Raw genomic sequence first — 20044 nt, 5'->3', positions numbered from 1 at the left:
TGTGGCGCGGAAATGGTGGCAAATTTATCCACAAATTTGTGGTATAATTCCGCCATGCCCATGAAAGATCTGAGTTGGTCTTTATTGGACGGAATAGGCACTCCACAAATGCTCTCTACCAAATTGGCTTTTGGTGACACCCCTTTACCAGACACTTTGTGTCCTAAGTATTCCACCTCCCTGAGAGCAATTCTACATTTTGTACTCTGTACCGTTAGTCCAGACTCTTTCAACCTTTGCAACACACTTCTCAACACTTCAGCATGTGCACATTCAGAGTCGGCATAAATGAATATATCATCCTGAAAAACGGTGGCATTTTTGAGACCCTTGAGGAACACCAAAGCAGCTGATGCTAAACCCAAACGGCATACGTAGAAACTTGAAAGCGCCCTCTGGTGTAATAAATGCCGTGACAAAGGCACTTGATGGTAGCCTGCGGAGAGGTCAATCACAGAGAACCAGCTGGGTTGTCCTAAAGTAGCTAAAGTCTCCGATATCACAGGCAGAGGATGTCTCTCGATGAAAATGTTCTTGTTGAGATCTCTGAGATCTACCCAAAGCCTTAAACTACCATTGCTTTTGGAGACTAGGACCACATGGGAGAGCCACTCTGTGCCCTCTATGCGCTCAATGACTCCCTTTTGAGTCAGGTCATCAAGTTCTTATCGTAATTGTTGCCTTAACTTAAGGGGCACCGGTCTCACTTTGTGCACTACAGGTTGTGCACTCTTCTTCAAGTTGATGTTATGTTCAAAATGATTTAGTTTACCCAACTTGGAGGTAAAAACTTCAGGAAACTCCTTGGACCATTTGTCTTCGAGTTCTGCAATGGTGACTGGGTCTTCGGCACTCGCCTGTATGCGGACCCCCAATTTTCTTTGCTCATCCCAGCCTAATAGAGATGCTCCCTTTTTAGCCACTAGAATATTTGTAGAGCACTCCTTTCCTCTATACGTCACACTTCCATGAAATTCACCAATTAGCGTGATGGTAGACTCCCCATAACCATAAGGTTGGACTTTGGGGGGAACCAATATTCCAGGATCCTTGCCTAGTACATTCCTGAAGGTGTCTTCAGAAATTGTCCATGGAGAGCCTGAGTCCACTTTCATTTTTGTGTGACTTCCATCGGTCAGAAAGTGATCAATCGGCCCTTTGTCTCCTGAGACCGCATAGATGTGGAATATGTGTTTGGCGTTCCATTCCTGAATCGGTGGCCCTTCCAATGTCCTGGTAGCAGGATGGTTGTTTATTTGATTGTATGCATCCTTCTGCTCTATAACATTTAATGAAGACTCTTTGCACATATTAGCAAAAGGACCGTTACGCTTGCATCTAAAGCAGTCTGCAAATCTTGCTGGACATGTGGGATCATTTTACGTGTGTTTGGGCTTTCCACACCTGGAACACTTTTGATTCCACCATTCTCTTCTGAGGGTCGTTCTTTTCTTGGATGTCACCGCACACACGCTAGGTGCAGCACTTTGTGTGGCTTGTTTGTCAATTTTCAATGCCCTCATGTATTGGGAGGTCTGCTCCACACTGCGGGTGATTTCTATGGCTTCTTCCAGCGATACATCCTTAGAAAGCAGCTTTTCTTGTACTCTGGTACTATTTGTACAACGAACCAGTTGGTCTCTGATGAGTGAATCAGTTAAGTCTCCGAAGTCACACGTGTGGCTTAAAGTCCTCAAAGACGCCCCATAGGATTCTACAGACTCTGCATTATCTTGTGCACGTTGAAAAAATGTATGTCTCTCAAATGTTGTGTTTTTTTCGGTTCAAAATGTTCTTCAATTTTCTTTACGGCAATGAGATATTCATCTGCATCGCCAGCCCCTTCGTAAGTGTTGGATACAAGGCCATCAAACACAATGCGCCCCTCGGGACCAAGATTGTGAATGAGTAAGGCCTTCCTCCTGGCAGAACTGTATCTGTCACCTCCAATGGCCACCAAATAGTTCTCAAACATTCGGATCCATCTGTCCCACCTCACTGGGGGACAGCCTGGCTCATTGAGGAAAGGTGCTGGAGGCGGAATTGTTGCAGCCATGTTAGAAACCAGAAACAGCTGCAATTGAAACACCACAGAAAAATAAGATTCTAATTTGTCCCACTCTCTTATTTCCCTTGTATGTGTGGTTTCAGCTAGACTTCAGCAAGTGTCAGCGAAAGCAAAAAAAAAATTGAATCAAGGCCTGTAATTCCATCTATTTGATGGTGACATCACTAAAAACAAAAACTCCATATGTGCTGCGTGCCAGTTCCAGGGTGCACAATGGAACACAAGAACTCCCTAGAACGTCTGTGCAGCCACATTAATCTATCTGCTTGACTGTGACATCACAAAGAACTCCATAAAAGCTGCAGCGTCCTGTCAGAGAGCCCATTGGAACACAAGAACTCCTTTTAAGAATGTCTGTGCAGCCACATTCATGACATAACAATCCAAAATGTTCGACGTGAGCTCGCTTTGTCTTTCTAGTGACTAGCATTTCGTAATGTAATGCTGGTTGCTTAACGACAGTCTCCTGGGAGGATATTACAACAGATGGCCCGAGTAGTGCGGCTGGCTCAGCCCACACGCCACGTGACGATGCAGAGGGAGTGAGGGCCCTTTCTTCAACGATGGCGCACAAGCTGCGGCTCAATTGTAAACAAAAGCGCGTGGGCTGGAACGTCCCAAATTTCAACACAGGTATATCCCAAAATATGATGCCAACCTCCTCGCGCTACCCTCGGGTTCTGACCTGCAAGTTGGACTTGTGTCTGCTACCTGGCCGTATCCAGTGTTGCTGGAGGTCGAGGCGGGGTTGCTCAGGAGGGGCAGTTTCAGAAGGGCAGAGAAGGAGCCATCAGGGGCCAGCCTCGACAGCACAGAGGAAAGTGGTTGCTGCACTGGGACCCCGGCTCACACCGTAGTGATGGGGGGGGGGGGGGGCAGGAGAGAAGAGATATGCAGGCAAGAGCCACGCCGTGGGGTGCCGAGGATCCTCGTCACCAGTGTTAAGTAAGACTGGAGCAGGTGATGAGCATTAGGGGTATTTATTAAGTAAAATCCGGAGTAGGCAGCACACACTCCTGCAGGTACAAGGTGTAGCTGACAACTGACAAAGTTTGAACCAAACACAGAACACACACAGAGAACAGAACTAGAATGCATGAACATCACAATATACATAGAGAGGCTGAGATGAGCGCGAGCATATGAACATAACATTATGCCATTTGCTGGCTCGTTTTTGCCACGTGTTTTTTTTTTTTTGAGGAATGATGACTGGTTTAACAAAGGTATGGGGCCATTGACTTTCATAACGTGGAAAGTGAAAGGCTTGAACTGTCTGCATAAAAGGAATAAGGCGTTGAGAGTAGGGCAGATAGTCTTTCTGCAGGAAACTCATTTACGTGAGTGCTCCAGGAAGCTTTTGTCTTCCTCTAGATACTCACCAAACACTATAATCGTGTGTCTCGAAGTCTAGAGGGGTGACTATTATGTTACGAAGTGGTGTGGAAAAAGCGGTTAGAGTTGACGAGGACCAGGTGTTATTGGCTGATGTTATATGTGATGGCAAAAAGATGACTCTGGGCTCGATCTATGATGCATGCTCTCCCGGGATTCCTTTTTTTAATGATTCGAGTTCGCTGTTGTGTGGTCTGCAGGGTGAAAGAATTGTATTGGGTGGTGACTCTAATTTTGTGCTTGACTGTAAAATGGATCGTTCTGCACTGTGTAGGGTGGGTAAGTATAGAATTTGGGAATTTCCTTCAGAAATATGATCTGGTAGATATTTGAAGGGTGATGCACCCGAATAAAGAAGAATTCACCTTTTATTCGCCTGGCCATGATTCATTCTCAATTGATTATTTGTTAGTGTCTGACAGGCTTATGCATAGGACTGTCTGTTTGGATAAACGAGAACAGGGGATCTCGGACCATGCATTGATGGATTTGCAGTTCCATCTTGTGGGTGCATTTTCGAATGCTGTTAGGGGGCCATGGCCTGGTATTCTGGAGGTGACTGCTGGCTTGAAAGCCTTCATTGACATGCATTTTGTAGAGAACAATGGACTGCTGATGTGCTTATTGTTTGGGATAGGTTTTAAGGCAGTAGTGCAGGATGAGCTGATTAGAAAGACCTCTCACGTCAAGAAAAAGGGATTGAGGAGTTGAACTTGTTGGAAGGAAAACGTAGGTTTCTGAAGCAAAGGTGTGCATTATCTAATTCTGAAAATGACCAGATTGAGTTGAAGAGGGTAGTCATCACCTCAACAGACTAACCCCAAAGGAAGGCCTAAGGCCGTAGAAACTCTGCCGTCACCATTCCACTGCAAAACACCTTGCACACAAACGACTCAAGGCCGCATCCACCCATTCCTTCCTCCCGTTTTGAGACCCCAGGCTAATTCGGCTATACAATCTCCGCCCTCATGTGACCTGAGCCACTTGCCTACCTTAAGACAATCTGCGAACAACAAAGGAGCCACAAATCCTGCTTTGGGATTTTGGGATTCTCCCGACGCTCCCGACTCAGAACATTCTCTGTTGTCCCACACTCCCGAACTCGTGCTCGCTTTACTAGGGGCTTCAAGACTGGCTAGACTCAACCCTCACACTAGCCTGTTGCTCCTGCAGGCAACTAGTGAAGTACTTGAGTTCTACTGCCGGGCCAGTCCCCTGCCTCCGTCTAAGCAACCAGATGCCCTTAAATGTGCACTCATCAATGTACGCTCTTTAAGAGCACATTTAATTGATGTTCATGACCTATTACTGGAACACCAACTCTCGAGATCCTAGCCACTACAGAATCCTGGCTACATATGCCTCTGGCCCACTTCTCTCCCTAGCCATACCCCCTGACTGTACTATCTTTAGGGCTTACCGCCTTAATGCCATTGGAGGTGGTGTTGCCCTTAAAGCCAAAGCCTCCTTTCAGGTTAGATCCTTCCCTATTCGTCACCCCAGGGTTCGTAATGCTGCTGCTCAAGCTTACCACTAATCCCCACTAAGCACTGCCAACCTAAGGGCTCTTTTCACCATGACCTGGACATCCCACTCCTGATCACGGCACTCATGAAGCGTATGACCAAATTCATTATCATGGCTGACAATGATGCAGCTGACCCTGAAACTTCTGCTATTGCATCAGCCTTAGAAGATATGAATTTCACCCAACCCATTGACTCCTACACACATCAAAGGATGAATACTAGATTGTATTCTACACGGCTAATGTTACCATTGAAATACCTTGGTCTGACCACTTCTGCAAGAACTTTAAACTCTGTAACTCCCCTTATTGCTCATTCTCCCACGCCAAGCCCAATTTTCCGTAAACGAACATACAAGGGTCTGAGACCAACACTTTTGGCATCACTTGAGTCCAGCACCCCATCTAGCACAAATCCTCAAGACATAGCCAACATCTACCATGCCTCTCCACGCCACACCACAGGCATGCATGCACCCACTACTGCTAAGATACCGAAACCTCACAAACCGAGTAACCCCTGGCTTACTGAGGATCTTGTTATTTTATGCTGAAGTAAAAGAGCCCTTGAACACTTATGTAAAAAAAGCCATCCCCCAGCAACTTCAAAGCCCTCCCCAGTGCCTCACAAACATACAAGACTGCAGTTGTAATTCACAAAACTAACTCCTTCAGTGTGTGCATCCCCAGAGCAGTCACCAATACTAAAGAACGTTTCTCCATCTTGAGAGAACTTGAGATCTCCTTCCTATTATCCTTTTAACCAAGGCTGACGAAGCCTGGTGTACTTTTCATACAAGACGCTTCTGCACTCAAAATTGAATCACTTTGATGAAAAATGAGTGCTAAAAACGCTTGTCTTGTTGCCTAAGCCTCCACACTTATCGTACTTCATGTTAAGATGGAATTCTGACCTGGTGGACAAAAGTTTAGGAGGCCACCCTCATTTAGTGCAACAGGGGAACCTTCTGAACAAGCCAGACCAATCACAGTAGCTTGGCAGGCGGTCAAGACTAAGTCTCAGGAGGTGTGGGAGTGATCGGAAGCCCACAATGAGCATACACAGTAAAATTCCACAGAATACGCATAGACAAGTGTATATAAAAAAAAATACATTTACTGTAGGCCTTAATAAACATGAATAAACCAAAGTAATATAAAAGTTACCACACACGCCTTTCACTATTTAACATATATACAGTTACGAAATTCCTAATGTGGTAAAGGGGAAAACACAGCCACAACCTGCAACAGAAAAGTAAGTTAACGCAAATATAGCGTTAGGCAGTTCTCTAGAATCGTTCCCTAACTTAAGCAGTTCAGACCCACAACGTGGGTAGCCTTAAGCTCAAAAGTACAGTATTGCGTTGAAAATGTGCGGTCGTGCGTAATGAGAGAAAGCGGGTCCTCTTCAGGGAGCTGTAGCAGTTGGTGCTTGAGGTGATGAAGAACAGTGTCCTACTATTCGAGGAGGGTCTACCTTTGGAGGCAGAGCAACCTTCGAGTTTCGGGAATGACTATTGAGTGCAGGCTACGCCAGCTAAGGTGAGTATCTTTTTAGGGATTCTCGTGTGTAAAGAACAATGGCTGTGCCATGGGGCCACAGGCAAGTGAGGCAAGTACTCGCTGACCCTCAACACAGTCCGGGCTAAACTTTGCCAGTCTAGGCCAGGCCGCTTGTAGGTTCAACCCCTGCAGTTGCATGTCTCTCCGGCTCTCAGCGGCTGTGGGATGGGAAGATCGTCCATGGCGGGACAGTAGCCCTTTCTCGGCTCTCTATGAAGAAAGAGGACAGTTCCGGTGCAGCACGTCTCAGGGCATAGGGGGGCAGGCAGGCAAAGCTCCTACAGTGACCTTGACCACAGCAGTGCGACACTGGAACTGCAAAGGCTCACCGCGTGGCTCACTCTTAAATTGCGACCCAAAGGAACTAGGGCTGCAAAATCTGGAGGTGAGAGGGCCCAGGACCACAAGCTATTTCTTATTCCTTAAGTCTCGAGTGTCAACTCGGGATGGTACCCCCTCACCCCATATACGATACCCCGGGTTTGAGCTGGTCAGGTCGCTTGATGGCCCAGGAACACTTCCTATGAGGCTCTTTGGGAGGGTAATCGGGAGGTGCCGAGAGTAGTTGTTCCACTACTCCAAAGGGTCGAAGAGGCCTTGCAGGCCTTCATTGATCGGGTGCCAAACCTTCCAGCATGTCTCCCACAGTTCCACAGGTCTGCTTTAGTGTTTCAGGATACTTGGCACCTTCTGTAGTTCGGAGTGAACTTCAGGTGATCAACCTGGAATGGATGCAGAGCCCCTTCTGTTATCCAAGATTTAGTTTCGTGCTGAAATCTGGGATAACCAATCGAAGATCTGCTCTATTGCATGCACGTTGAACGTGGACCAATCATGGTCCACGGTGGTCCCAGTCACTCAGGCATACTAGACATACTGGCACCAGTAGTGTGGATTGGAACCAGACCGTCCCAATCCTCTTCCTGGGCACTAGCACACGTGACCTGTAGGAGCCTGCGATTTTGGTTTTCGCAGGAGGCTGCATGCCCAAATAAGGAATTGCCGGGTCTGCTCGACCTGGGGGATGGAAAATGGACAAAATGGCCAAAAGACTTGGTGGCACAGATATTTTTGGCACCGGCCACAGTCTTGTGCCAAATGCGGTAAATGCATTGTGGTTCATAAAACGAAGTAAAACATACTTTAAAAGTAAACTTCGTCCTAAACACACTTGTAGAATCAAATTCCTTAGGTGTCTCGGCCCGTAAAACAAAAGGACCCCTATGCATGGTACTGTAAGGTACTTGGCACATGGATAAAATGTTACCAAGAAATGGCAACATAGTCAAAGACTAAGGGAAACAACGCTTCCCAGTACTGACAGTCGGAAGGACGTGTCTGTTTCCCTCTAACAGATGAGCAAAAGGCCAGAGGTGCTCAGCTCAAGGCTGTGTTCCACTGGAAAAAGTCAGGTAAGGTTAGCCAAAGAAAAGCAAAAAGTTGGGGGTCCATAAATGGAGGGAAAATTGCACATATTGGAAATCTTTCCTAACACCCATCCTAATGTGAACCAGTCCTCTCCCGTAGAGCCATTCAATTTTATGTCCCACAAGATTGGATGCTAGCCACCATTTCTCTCTCTAAAACTCTCAAAACTGCAAAGGTGAGACCTGCGCTGCTCACATAGTGAAGCTCTGCACCCCCACCTAGGCACCCATCATCACTGACTTTGTCAACTCTTCCTTCTCAGCCAACTACATCCCTTCGAATATCAACTCAGCATGGATCACGCCCTCTCCTCAAAAAGCCCTCCCTGGAGCCTACCATTCTCACTAACTGCCGCTCCATTACCACAGTTCCTTTCTTGCTCAAGATACTCGACAGAATAGCCTATACTCTACTCCAACAATTCCTTGAGCTTAATCACCTACTTGGAACGAGGCAATCTGGCTTCCACCCTAAACTTGTACGGGGAAAGCCCTTCTGGATCTAAAAATCCAGATGGATAGTATCTGTGACTCTGTCAACCTAGGCATTCTCCTCTTAGACCTATCAGCTGCATTCGACCTGGTTGACCACGACACGTTATGTCATCTTCTCAGCCAGCAATTACATTTTTCTGCTGAAACCACCCCATGGATCCATTCATTCCTCAGCGAACGTACCGCAATTGGTGAGGCAGCGGCCGATCCCAGCCCAGCGCCTGTAGGTGTCCCACAAGGCTCCTGCCTCTCACCCACGCTTTACAGCACCTTCACCAAGCCCCTCTTGGACCTACTAGATTCACTGGGGATTATTTCAACAAACTTTGCTGATAACGCCCAATTACGCATTCCCATCTCGTAACTGCTCACAGGACACCATCACAATTAACAAGGTGTATTGTGCAGTTCAAAACTGGATGTCCACACACATCCTTTATCTAAACAACGGAAAACAGAGCTCCTCTTTGTGGGCTCCCCCTTGCAACTAAAAAACCTTCATACCAGCTACACCTCCCTCTGCATGAATAGTACTGCCATTCCAGTCCTCAAACAGGTCAAACCCTTGGGTGTCTGCCTGGAAGCAAAGCTCGCCATGACCACGCACATCAGTGTATCATCTTCTGCCAAAGCCTACACATCCAGACTCCTCTTCCTGAGGAGACAATTCCTGTCATCAAGCAACTGCCTCGCACTCGCTCCAGCATTGATCCTCTCCAAACTGGATTATTGTAACATGCTCCTCATGGGTACATCAACTTCCAATCTGGCCAAACTTCAATTACTGCAGAACAAAGCCTTGCACGCCGCCCTTGGACAAATACATGGCAAGCACATCTCGGCAACCAGACAGGAAGACCATTAGCTGCCTATGAAAGCGCAAAGTGACTCTAAAACCCTACTCTTGCCCACAAGTGCATTTACAAAGAGGCACCCACTTACCTCAAAACCAGTCTCAACCCCCAGGGCATGCGTTTAAGATCCAGCTCCAGTCTTTCATTGGTTATCCGTGGCTATAAAAGCAAAAGGGTAGGATGCACTAATTTTGCACTTACCACTTTTCCAAACCATATAAGGTCCTGGTCTTCGGGAGCCATGTTGGGAGGACGCCACGGTCACGAAGGAAAGGGGTTTCTGAACAACAGCCGATAATCCTTGCAATCCCTGCCGGGAGAGTGCTGGGAGGTGGAGGCGAGCAGATCTTTAAGGCAGAAGAACTGCACTAAAGGGGGAAACAAAACAGACGGAGCTACAATTGAGATTTTGCTTTTCTCTCCCTTAATTCCCACAGATGTTTTCAAGTAGCTGAATAGAACGTCGCTCCACCCCTACGGGAGACAACACACTTCTGTATTTACAGCAATGTCCTCAAGTTTTAGAAGGGTGACTGGAGAGGCGTGAGCAAGAAAAAAACAGCACTCTGTGCTTGTGGAACAAAAGAACAGCACTCTGTGGTTTACAAGGAGTAATCCAAGAGGAATCAAAATGACTAATTACCTAATCTTTAAAGTCTTGAATTTGAGTCCTGATGGTTGCAGTGTGCGCAAGTCTGTGCACACAGATGCACCCTGTAGTGATGCCGCTCGCGTCGTGAGGGTTGCCTATGATGAGAGCAACGATCCCCGGTTGCTGACGGTTTTACAGGACGCATTCTTCCAAACACGACAGAACTTAATAGCAGTTGGTTCCCTGTTCCGGTGTTGGCAGAAAACGTCCCGAAACGCCAGAACGAGCGAGGCTACAATTTATTAAGTGGTGTGCTTTTTTGGAAAGCGGGCCCTCACTGCAGCCCGTATCCATGGGTCCAGAAGCGTTGCCATAACCACTCTGGCAAAAGACGGCGTACTGGGGATCCGCCGCATAGTTTCAGGTTTGGAAATCCTGTCCCCTCTCCAACATTCTGGAACACTCTCCCTGCAGCCATCATAAAGAAACAGTTGTAGATTGTATTCAAAAAGCTTCTGAAAACGTGGCTCTTTGATAAGCATGAATAATGATTGTATGTATAATGTGCCCCTTTGCTGTCTGACTGTAACACACGCTGTGATACCCCTGGGCTTGGGTGTTACATAAATGTAATAAATAAAAGACACTTTAGACAGCAAAATTAACATGCAGTCTGAGAGGGGGGATTTTCTTTGTAAAGCAGAAATATTGGGAGAACGGTGACAAAAGTGGGAGGTCATTGGCCAACAAACTTAAAGGTATGACTGAGAGATTATATTAGGAGTATAGAGGGTCCGGGTGGGATCCCGCTGGTGAAGAATGCAGATATTTGTGAGTGCTTTAAATCTTTCTATGTGTCGCTGTATGAGGAGGATAGATTTCCAATGCAATCGGACCTGTATGATATTTTTGGTTGGGTTGCTATTCTGGTTTTATCTGCTATGGGGAGGATGGCTGTTGATGCCAGGATAGAAATCGCAGAGGTTTCGGCGGCTACTTGTCAACTTAATGCAGGTAAGTCGCCTTGGCTGGATGGTTTATCAGTGGAATTTTATAAATGCTTTGTGGTCCAGTAAATGCCTTTTAGGTGTGGCTTGTATAATCATAATTGCAGACTGGGTTAATGTGCCCCACAATGGAGGAGGCTCTGAATACACTGATTCTGAAACCAGGTAAGTATCACTGGAAGTGTAGTAATTACCATCCTATATCGCTGCTTAATGTGGATATTATGTTATTTACCAAGATATTGGCAATTAGGTTGAACAGTTTATTGATGTTCGTGGGATCCATGGCAATGTTGTGTCGGACACTGTGCCAGTCTTTTTCTGAGCCTGAGGAAGCATTTCATAGAGTAAATTGGACATTTTTGGAGTGCGCTGCTGAAGATGAGGTTTTGTCCAGTGTTTTGAGGGCTGTGTCTTGTTTGCATTGGGAAGTAATTGGGAGAATGGTGCGTTATCTGATTTGATTCCTGTTAATGCAGGGTACCAGAAAGCGTTGTCCGTTGTCACCTTAACCTGTTTAACATTGTCTTTAAGCCGCTAGCCACTTATATCAGGCAGGAACAAATAATTTGTGGGGTCTGTGTGGGGGGGGGTGAGGATATTAAGGTGTTGTCTTATGCAAATGACGTGACTGTCCTCTTGTCCAATCTGGGGGAATGTGGCGTGTTGCTGAAAGCTATGTTTGAGTAGATGTGGGCGGGGGGTGGAATTGTCTGTGCATAAAACCAATTGGGACAAGTCGGAGGTGTACCCTCTTTCAACTGCTTGTGACAGGGGGGGATTCTTTCTTTGTGGAATTGCAAATGGTCTGAGGTCCAGGTGAAGTATTTGGGTGTGCATATTATGTGATTTGAGAAAAATTGTGGAATTCAATGTGAATAAGGTGGTGGAAAAGATGGATTTTAGAAAATGGGAGAGACTGCCCATGGGTATTAGGGCCAAGGTGAATGCTATTAAGATGGTTCTACTACCAAAGATGTTGTATGTTGTTTGGTTGCTTCCATTACAATTTCCTAAGTCACTGCTATGAAGATTTGATAGGGTCTTTCAGAATTTTTTGTGGGGTGTTGTGGAATTTGTTTTTCTTTCCCGATTCATATGCTCTGCACAGTTGAAGAAGGGGGTTTTGGTTACATGGACCTTGAAAACTATCACAAAGGGTTTCTACTTAAAAAAGCATCTCATTACGTTGCATTAGAGGAGGATACGTCCCCCCCTCTGGATGAGAATAGAAAGCGATGCGTGCATGCCATATGCTCTGAATAACTTGTACTCGATGGGGAAGATGCCAAGTGAAGGGGGAACACAATTGCCTTCTGTTAATGCTACTCGGGAAGCACTGGTTGCCTGGTTGGTAGAGAATGACCAGAACCTAAGGCTGAGTTAAGATGCAGCGCTGTGGCATAATACTGCAATCCAGATAGTGAATAAAACTTTACATTGGTGTAGTTGGGTTGTAAGGGCGGTGTTGCGGGTAGGTGATATTCTGAGGGAAGGGAGAAATTATGAGTTTTCAGAGCTTTCTCAGAGGTTTCAATTGGGGAAGAGGGAGCTAGGTCAGTATAATGAGTTGCAGGTCTTTTTTGGTACAGAGATTGGGTATGTTGAGTGCAATATTGGAGACTAAGCTGGAGTTCTGCAAAATCTTTGATGCGTCCCCACACATGGTGTCTACTTTCATTAATAAGCTGCCTCTGGAACAATCTCATTTTGATTCCTGGGATACGCTGAGGCGGGTTTGGTTGGATGACCTGAACTACGAGATGTCACCTAGTGAATGAGGTGGTTTGCTCAAGGTTGGATTCAGGGGCAAACTGGATATGAATTTGAGGTTGATCCCACAGAAGATTTTAGGGGGGCTTTATTGGACACTTTTACGGATGAATGGTTGGGGGCCGTTGGATAATGCTACTTGTTGGGGCTGTGGTGTGGATAGGGTCACCTTGTTGCACGTGCTTCGAGGGTTCGTAGTTTTTTGGGGGAAGTTTTGTATAGGCAAGATGTGGTGCTGAATATAGAGTTCCCCCAGGTCACCCAATTAAGTAGTTTTATTGTCACCTAACTGGAGATGCGAGATCGTTGTAGTACGAGCAATAATTAAAAAGGCTTTGGTAGTTGCGGCAAAGCAGATTGTGAAAGTTTGAATGACTAGAAAGAAATCCTGTGTGGAGGATTCGTTGGTGGAGTTGCAGGTCTGTCCAGTTATGAAAAGGTGATGATGTTCAATAAGGACTGGGAGGATCTCTACCTTGAATTTATATGGCTAGTTTTTGACGCTCTACTGCATTGTGGATGGAAACTTGAGGGATGGTTTTGTGTCGTAGGGGTGTGTGGTGGTGGTGTGTTTAGTTCTGTTTTTTTGTTTTTATAGTTTTGTGACTTGGCTGCTTTAATATGGGATGTTTGCATTTTCATTGTTGAATATTTTCTGTTTTGAATGTCTGCTTTAGGTATGATTTTAAAATTTTGATTTTGTGGGTGTGATGACTTCGTGAATTTTCCTACATTTGCGTTTTGTCCCTATTTATTGATTCTGTATGGAAAAATAATAAATAAAGTTATAACAAAATATATAAGTATATGGTTTCAGCTCGACTGTTAACTTCTGCTGTGTCAAGGCCTTGCCGATGTGGCTTCTTTTACCCAAATGAACTAATGGGAACTGATGATGTTCCAAATACTCTCTTTAAAAAGATCTTGTAGATCGCTTGTGTTTGTTTTCCGGAGCTTCCTGGAGATCCAATTTTCCTAAACAGTCCAAATCTTGGCACATGGTTAAACCAACCCGATTATTTACAAATGTGCATTCTTGCCAGCTCCTATTCCGGTTGATACAAAAACGAAGCAAGTGAGCACATAACTTGGCCTAAAAGATGCCTGCAAGTCTATGCTCAAAAGGCCCTAGTTGAACTTCAAGCAGACTTTGGGCAGCTCTTAGGAACCTCAAATGGGTATTCACAAAACCAATTTCTTTAGTGGATATTCCAGAGAGCCAAGTGACGTAGTGGTACAAAAAAAACCAAGGGGTCCAGAAACGTCCACTAAAGAAAGCAAAGAAGAAACATGAGGGGAGCCTGGAGACTTGCAAAACCTGAATCTAGTGCAGACAGAGCAACACAAGGTTGATAGGGATCAGGGAAATATTCCTCCATATTAAGAACGTTGGACTTTTTTTTATCTTAAGACTTTGTTTTGTTATTTGAACGTTAGGAAACCTGAGGAACTGTGAACTTTGATAAACTGCCAGAAACATTAAAATGAGGAACTGTTAAATTGAAGAACCCTGAAACCAGGAGAAATTACTGGAAACTCTAGCAAATTGTATAGTATCCAACACTGAGTGCAGGGCACTCCACCTAATTTTATTTGTGTCTGTGGTAGGGCCAGTTTAGTTGATGGGTTTGGGCAGAGGACTATTTTTCTTTTGACTATTGACAATTACCTTAGTTCAGTTTAATAGGAAGGGGACTCTCCTTTAGCAATAGGATTAGGGAGGTGTTTTCTTTTTAGTTGAATAAAAAGATACTGGGAAATGATGTCTTTGGCTTGAGTCCTTCTTCTGTCTTGCAATAGAACCCATTGTGGCACCAGGGGAGCCAGGAGGTTTTTCTGGGGAGAAGCAGTGTGCCTGTGCACGCAATGTGTTTATGGCTATGGATCCGCTATACATTGCGGTCCATGTCAGGGTTGCTTTTTTTAATGTTTTTTTACATCTCCTGCATTCCGCATTAGGTTTACTTGCAAATCTCCTAGATTGATCGTTCTTCTGAAGAACACGTGTTTGGGCTATTTTTCCAGGGTAGGACTGTATACCTTTTTAAAGCCTTGGGGTCTGTATTCCAAATTACTGCAGCCCATAGTTTGGTGATTTTATGTGTTTTGGTCAAATGAGTTTCTTTGGTGGTGTGTAGTTGGTCAAAATATGAAATTCGGCTGGTGCCTTGAGGGTCATTTGAAATCACATAGCACTCTTTGTTTTCCTCTATCCTCACCCAGCGCAGTGCCTTTTTAAGGCAGGTTTAATATTTTTGCTGGTTTAGGTACGGAATTAATCTAGCTTCATGTTATTGTACCTTGTAGTCTATGTATGAGTTTTTGGTAGGCCAATGTAGATTGCATTGCGTTTCGTCGCCAGGGTCACATCAGTGCTATGAAGTCATTGGTTTATAGGTGTGTTGGGAGCTTTCACAGCATGAGACTTTTGGTAGGCACTTTTCAACCAAAGCTAAAATGTGTTACTTTCTTTCTGGGATGGGTCTAAGGACATTTTTCCAGGGAGGTCGATCACACAGGTAGGATAGTTACATTAGAATCTGTTTGGTCACCATTCAGGCAGAGGTAGAGCTCTACCGTCCAGTGGTAGATGGCCAATCTGCCTCCCTGTGTCCTTTGCCAGATAATGGACTGTCTGGATTTAGTCAGCAATCGTCTGGAATTCCGGGGGGGGGGGTCTTTTCAATTACCTGAGTCACAACGGGTTTGAAGGGGTGGGGGTGCCTGAGGCCCAGCCCATTTCTGCCTATGGTTATGGTTGAAGCTTTGAATCCATTCCAGGGCACTTCCTAAAATACATTTCTACCATAGGCTTCAGATTTATCTTCTGCGAACAGGAGGTGGGGCTCTTATTTATTTGAATTTGTAAAGCGCACTGCAGCCGAAAGGCATGGAGGCGCTGTTGCATGAGATTGTCTTGGTTACAAGTAAGAATGCTTAGTTCAAGGTCCTTGCTCCTGGTTACATAACTAGAGCGGACAGCATGACAATAGGGATTTCTTAGGATAAGTACATCAGTGTTCAGGATCACTGTTGGCAACACATACGTCTAACCAAACCAGGAATAAGGTGGAAGTAGATACGCTCAGGTGGTTATGGGCATACAGTATCAAACAGTAGTATCAGACGGTGCCAGAGTTCTTAGGTTAAATAAATAGCATTGTTTTTACCGCTTTGCGAAAGGCAAGGTGTGAGTCAATTCACCTAATGTGAGGTGGTAGAGTATTCCAGTGGGTTGCAGCCATGGTAGGGAAGCTGGTGCCTCCAGCGCAAACTCTCTGGGATTTAGGGTTGGCCATTCGATTAGTGCATGCCGATCTGGTGGGTCTTGCTGAAATCAACTTGGCTATTCTTTGAACCAGGTAAAAAGTTGCCCGATTGTGGACACATTTGTACGTAAGGGCAAGGGTTTTCTTTGACGGGAAGCCAGTGAACCAGTTTCCTAGTTTCAGATATGTGCTCCCTTTTGGAAATACCAGTAGCAGCCCTAGGGGCATTGTAATGTACCGTTTGGAGCTTGGAGATGTTTTTGCACGATATCCCTACAAAGAGTAGTCCAAACAGGATCCAATTAATCTTGAATGGTGAGACAATTCTGTCCAAGAGAAAGGGTCTGGCTGCGTTCAGCAATTTAGCATGGTATGCTGAGGTCGAAGCAATGGCGTTGACCTGCCTGCTCATAGTGATGTTAGAGTCCAAAAATACGCCCAAAGTCTTGACAGCCTGGGATACTGTGATTGGTATGTTATCAATAATGAAAGAACTGTATTGTTTGTCCAGTCTTCCAAGGGTGGCCGGTGAACCAATCAGCAGAAGTTCGGTTTTCTCACTATTGAGACATAGCCAGTTTTCTGCCATCCAGGTTTGGATTGTTGTGTATGTGGAATTGAGGGTGATCATGTCGGACTCGTAATCCCCGGTAGGTGGGATGAGAACCTAGGTGTCATCAGCATGATTTGTGTATGAGATGCCCTGGGCGTCCAAAATGTTGAACAGAGACCTTGTGAATAGGTTGTAAAGGGTAGGCGAAAGGCAAGAGCCCTGTGGGACTCCACATTTGATGTGACTTGGGTGGGCACAGGCTGAGTCAGAGAAGACTTTCATTACCCTTTCCTGTAAAAACAAGGTGATCCAAGCACAGGCCTTGGGGGAGATGTTTGCCGCAGAGGAGAGATGTGGCAAAGTGTCTTATGATCCACCCGGTCAAATGCTGCGGAGAAATCACGGAGCGGCAGCACAGTTTTGCCTTTGTCTTTGAAGTCATCCATTATTTTTAAGGTCTAATAGTGCAGTTTCGGTACTGTGTCCTGGGCGGAAACCTGAATGCCCGAGGCCAAGGAGAAGGTTAGCTTCAAGGAATTTTTGGACTTTCAGATAGGCTGCCTTGTCCAGGATTTTCAGTAAGAAATGGACTGTGGTGATGGGTTTGTAATTCCCTGGGACCTTTGGGTCAAGCGGTGGCTTCTTAAGGAGAGGGCATACCCAAGCTTCCTTAAGACCAGTTGGGACATGGCCAGACTGGAAGGATGCATTCATGAAGGCTGTGAGGAAGGGGGCCAAGGTGGGAGAGCCATCTTTGATGAGTTGGGCAGGGCAGGCATCCCCTTTACAGTAGAATGGTTTAATGGATTTGAGGAGGGCAATGACTTCTGGTTCACTCATTTCCTTGAAGTCAAATGACGGGAATTCCCCAGATCCAAGTTCATCAGATATGCTGTTGTGTAGGCTGGCTATTTGATGGCTAAGAGCCTGTTGATGTGCTAGTATTTTGCTTTGCCGAGTATTCGGTTTGTTCAGCATAGCAGATTGTATTTTATTACACCAGTTTTCGTCCTTTAGGAGAGTCTGGGGTGGTGTGGTGGGAGTTTCCAACTCTCTGAAGATGGCAAAAAGGTCTTTGGTCCCTGATTTGGCCTAAGGTGTCCTAGAATTGTAGGATAAGGCTTTGGCTTTGATTATTGCTGCCTTATATTCTTTGGAGATAGGCCACCATCGAAGCATCATTAGGTTTACCTTTCCACCCAGACAGCGCTGTCCTCTTCTTGGCACATAGCTCAAGAAGCTCCTGGGAGAACCATCCATTTGAATGCTTTGACCGCTTAGCCTTTCTTGCAGTGAGTGGAGCAATGGCGTCAACTGCTTGGGTGATGGCAGATATGAATGCATTGGCGAGAATTTCAGGGTCCCTGGAAAAAGGGGGCTGACGGGCAGGCACCATGAGGTAAGGAGTTAGTTTCTCCTTAGTAAGCAGACGAGCGCTTCTGGTGTTAGCCGGAGGGAGCAGAGTAATTTGCTTAGCAGTCCCTCCCTTGAGATTAAGGTCAAATTGAATGGAGTGGTGATCAGACCATGGAATGGGAGCGATGTCGGTGACCAGGATAGAGCTGTCATGGTGGGCTACCCAGTGCAGGGTGCCACCTTTAACATGGGTCGGCTCAGAGATGGCTTGAGCGAACCCTAAGGTGGATGGGGATTTCTCAAGGGCAGCTGCTTGGCAGTCCTTGGGGTCAGGAAGGCCTACTTTGAGATGGCCCAGGAGTAAAGATGTAGTAGTTTTCTTCAGATTATCTGAGAGGGTGTGAATCAGTGCTTCTTGGAAATCCACGGCTGATCCTGGTGGTCCATAGACTACGTGGAATGTAAAGGTATAGTTGGGGGACAGATTCACTTTAAGAAGGAGATACTCCCTGTTGGACCCAAATCCCACTTCCACCCTTCTAATCGGGATAGACTCTTTGGCGATGAGAGCTACTCCTCCACCTCGCTGGAGGGATCGTTCTTGTCTAAAAATGGTGTAGCCTACTGGGATGGCGAGGGCAAGGGCTGGGCCGGATGCATCGCTTAGCCAAGTTTCACTCCGTATCAGTAGGTCAATGCTTCCCCTTGTGATGAAGCCATGAACCCAAGGCATGGGCTGGGAGGGAGCATGCATTGATCAGGGCACACTTGGGGGTAGGGGGTGAAGGCCTACTGGATGCGATTACAGTTGGTGTGGCAATCTTGGTGTTCTGAAGGGTGACCCTATCCTGCACAGTGGAACCAACAGTGGCAGGTAGATCTCTGTTAATAAGCAATGGCACAGGGGGGCCCATAATGGTAGATGCAGGCATGAACAAATCACAAATGGCGGGCACTTGCACAGGGCAACCCATAATGGCAGATACAGGCATGAGCAAATCCCATTTGGCGGGCACAGGCACAGGGGGACCCATTGTGTGATTAAATACTTTAATCCAAAGTAATTTCTTGTCTTCTAAGAGTACATCAGTATCTGGTAATCACACCTCCTAAATGATGTCTGAAAGCACAACAAGAAGGTTTGAAGGGATATTTCCTGCACCAGTTAGATATAGGGATGTAACAGTATAACGGTATACCGTTAAAGATACCGGGAACCACTTAATTGAACAATAATAACCGTCACATTGTTTATACCGTTATACCGTTCATACTGTAAAGTGTGCTTTTCAATCTGATTTGGAAAGGCTGCAGTAAGCAAGTGCTGCGCAGTCTTGGTCTTGCACTGTTGGATGTGCCGTCTGCCAAGTAGTTTCAGTTGGAGCAGTTTTTAATGCCATTCCATAAACCACACGTGCCTGACACAAAATCAATATGTTAGCAATAGGAAGAATAGATACAGTGCCAAGAAGGAAAAGGGTTTACTTTGGGTTGGCGGCTTTGGGGTTTATATATTTATAATGGATAATGTTCTCTAAACATATGGCAATGGGGGATTTCCCTGGTTCTATCATTGAATTTACATATAATAAGTCATACTGCGAAATTCACTCATCTCTGTGGGTATTCCCTGCTGCCATACCAAAGGGTAACATGTCCGTGATTACTGAACACCTTTTGGCCCGCAAGTAAACTAAAGGCTGTAACGTAAAGAGAGTGCGTCTGTGCGTCTGTGCGTCTGTGTGTGTGTGTGTGTGTGTGTGTGTGTCTGTGTGTGTATATGCGCACAAGCGGATACTACCATCAGCCTCCATTGATCGGTGGCATGCAGGTTATCAAGATGGCAACATGTTCATCTTCACCAGTAGCCAGTGGGGGAGCATAAAGCCTAAATGACCACTTAAGAAAAGCTATTCAGTTTGCTTTGCCAGTTGCAGCAGCCCCCCCCCCCCTCCTCTCCACACGTGTGTTTGTGTTTGGTGGAAGCAAGGCATTTCAGTGGAAAGTATGTTGAAAAGCCCAATTCTGGCCCTGGGTGCCTGGTTTTGTTTGTGATGCTAAATCTGTCAATTTATGACCTTTTAGAAAATATTTGTTAAGATTATTTAACTCCACCTGCTATACCGCGATAACCATGATATACCGTCATTTGGCAAGAAGG

General features: G+C 45.7%; 1 protein-coding gene across 1 annotated transcript in view; it reads left to right on the top strand.

The window, feature by feature from the left end:
- Nucleotides 1–20044, top strand: part of EXOC5 (exocyst complex component 5) — a 248070-nt gene that overhangs the window by 35639 nt on the left and 192387 nt on the right. The window lies entirely within an intron of this gene.

This window comes from Ambystoma mexicanum, chromosome 14, assembly GCF_040938575.1.
Source record: "Ambystoma mexicanum isolate Mex_15411 chromosome 14, UKY_AmexF1_1, whole genome shotgun sequence".
In the NCBI taxonomy this organism is placed as follows: Eukaryota; Metazoa; Chordata; class Amphibia; order Caudata; family Ambystomatidae; genus Ambystoma; species Ambystoma mexicanum.
Note: the sequence above shows the minus strand (reverse complement) of the source record. Positions and strands in the feature narration are given on the sequence as shown.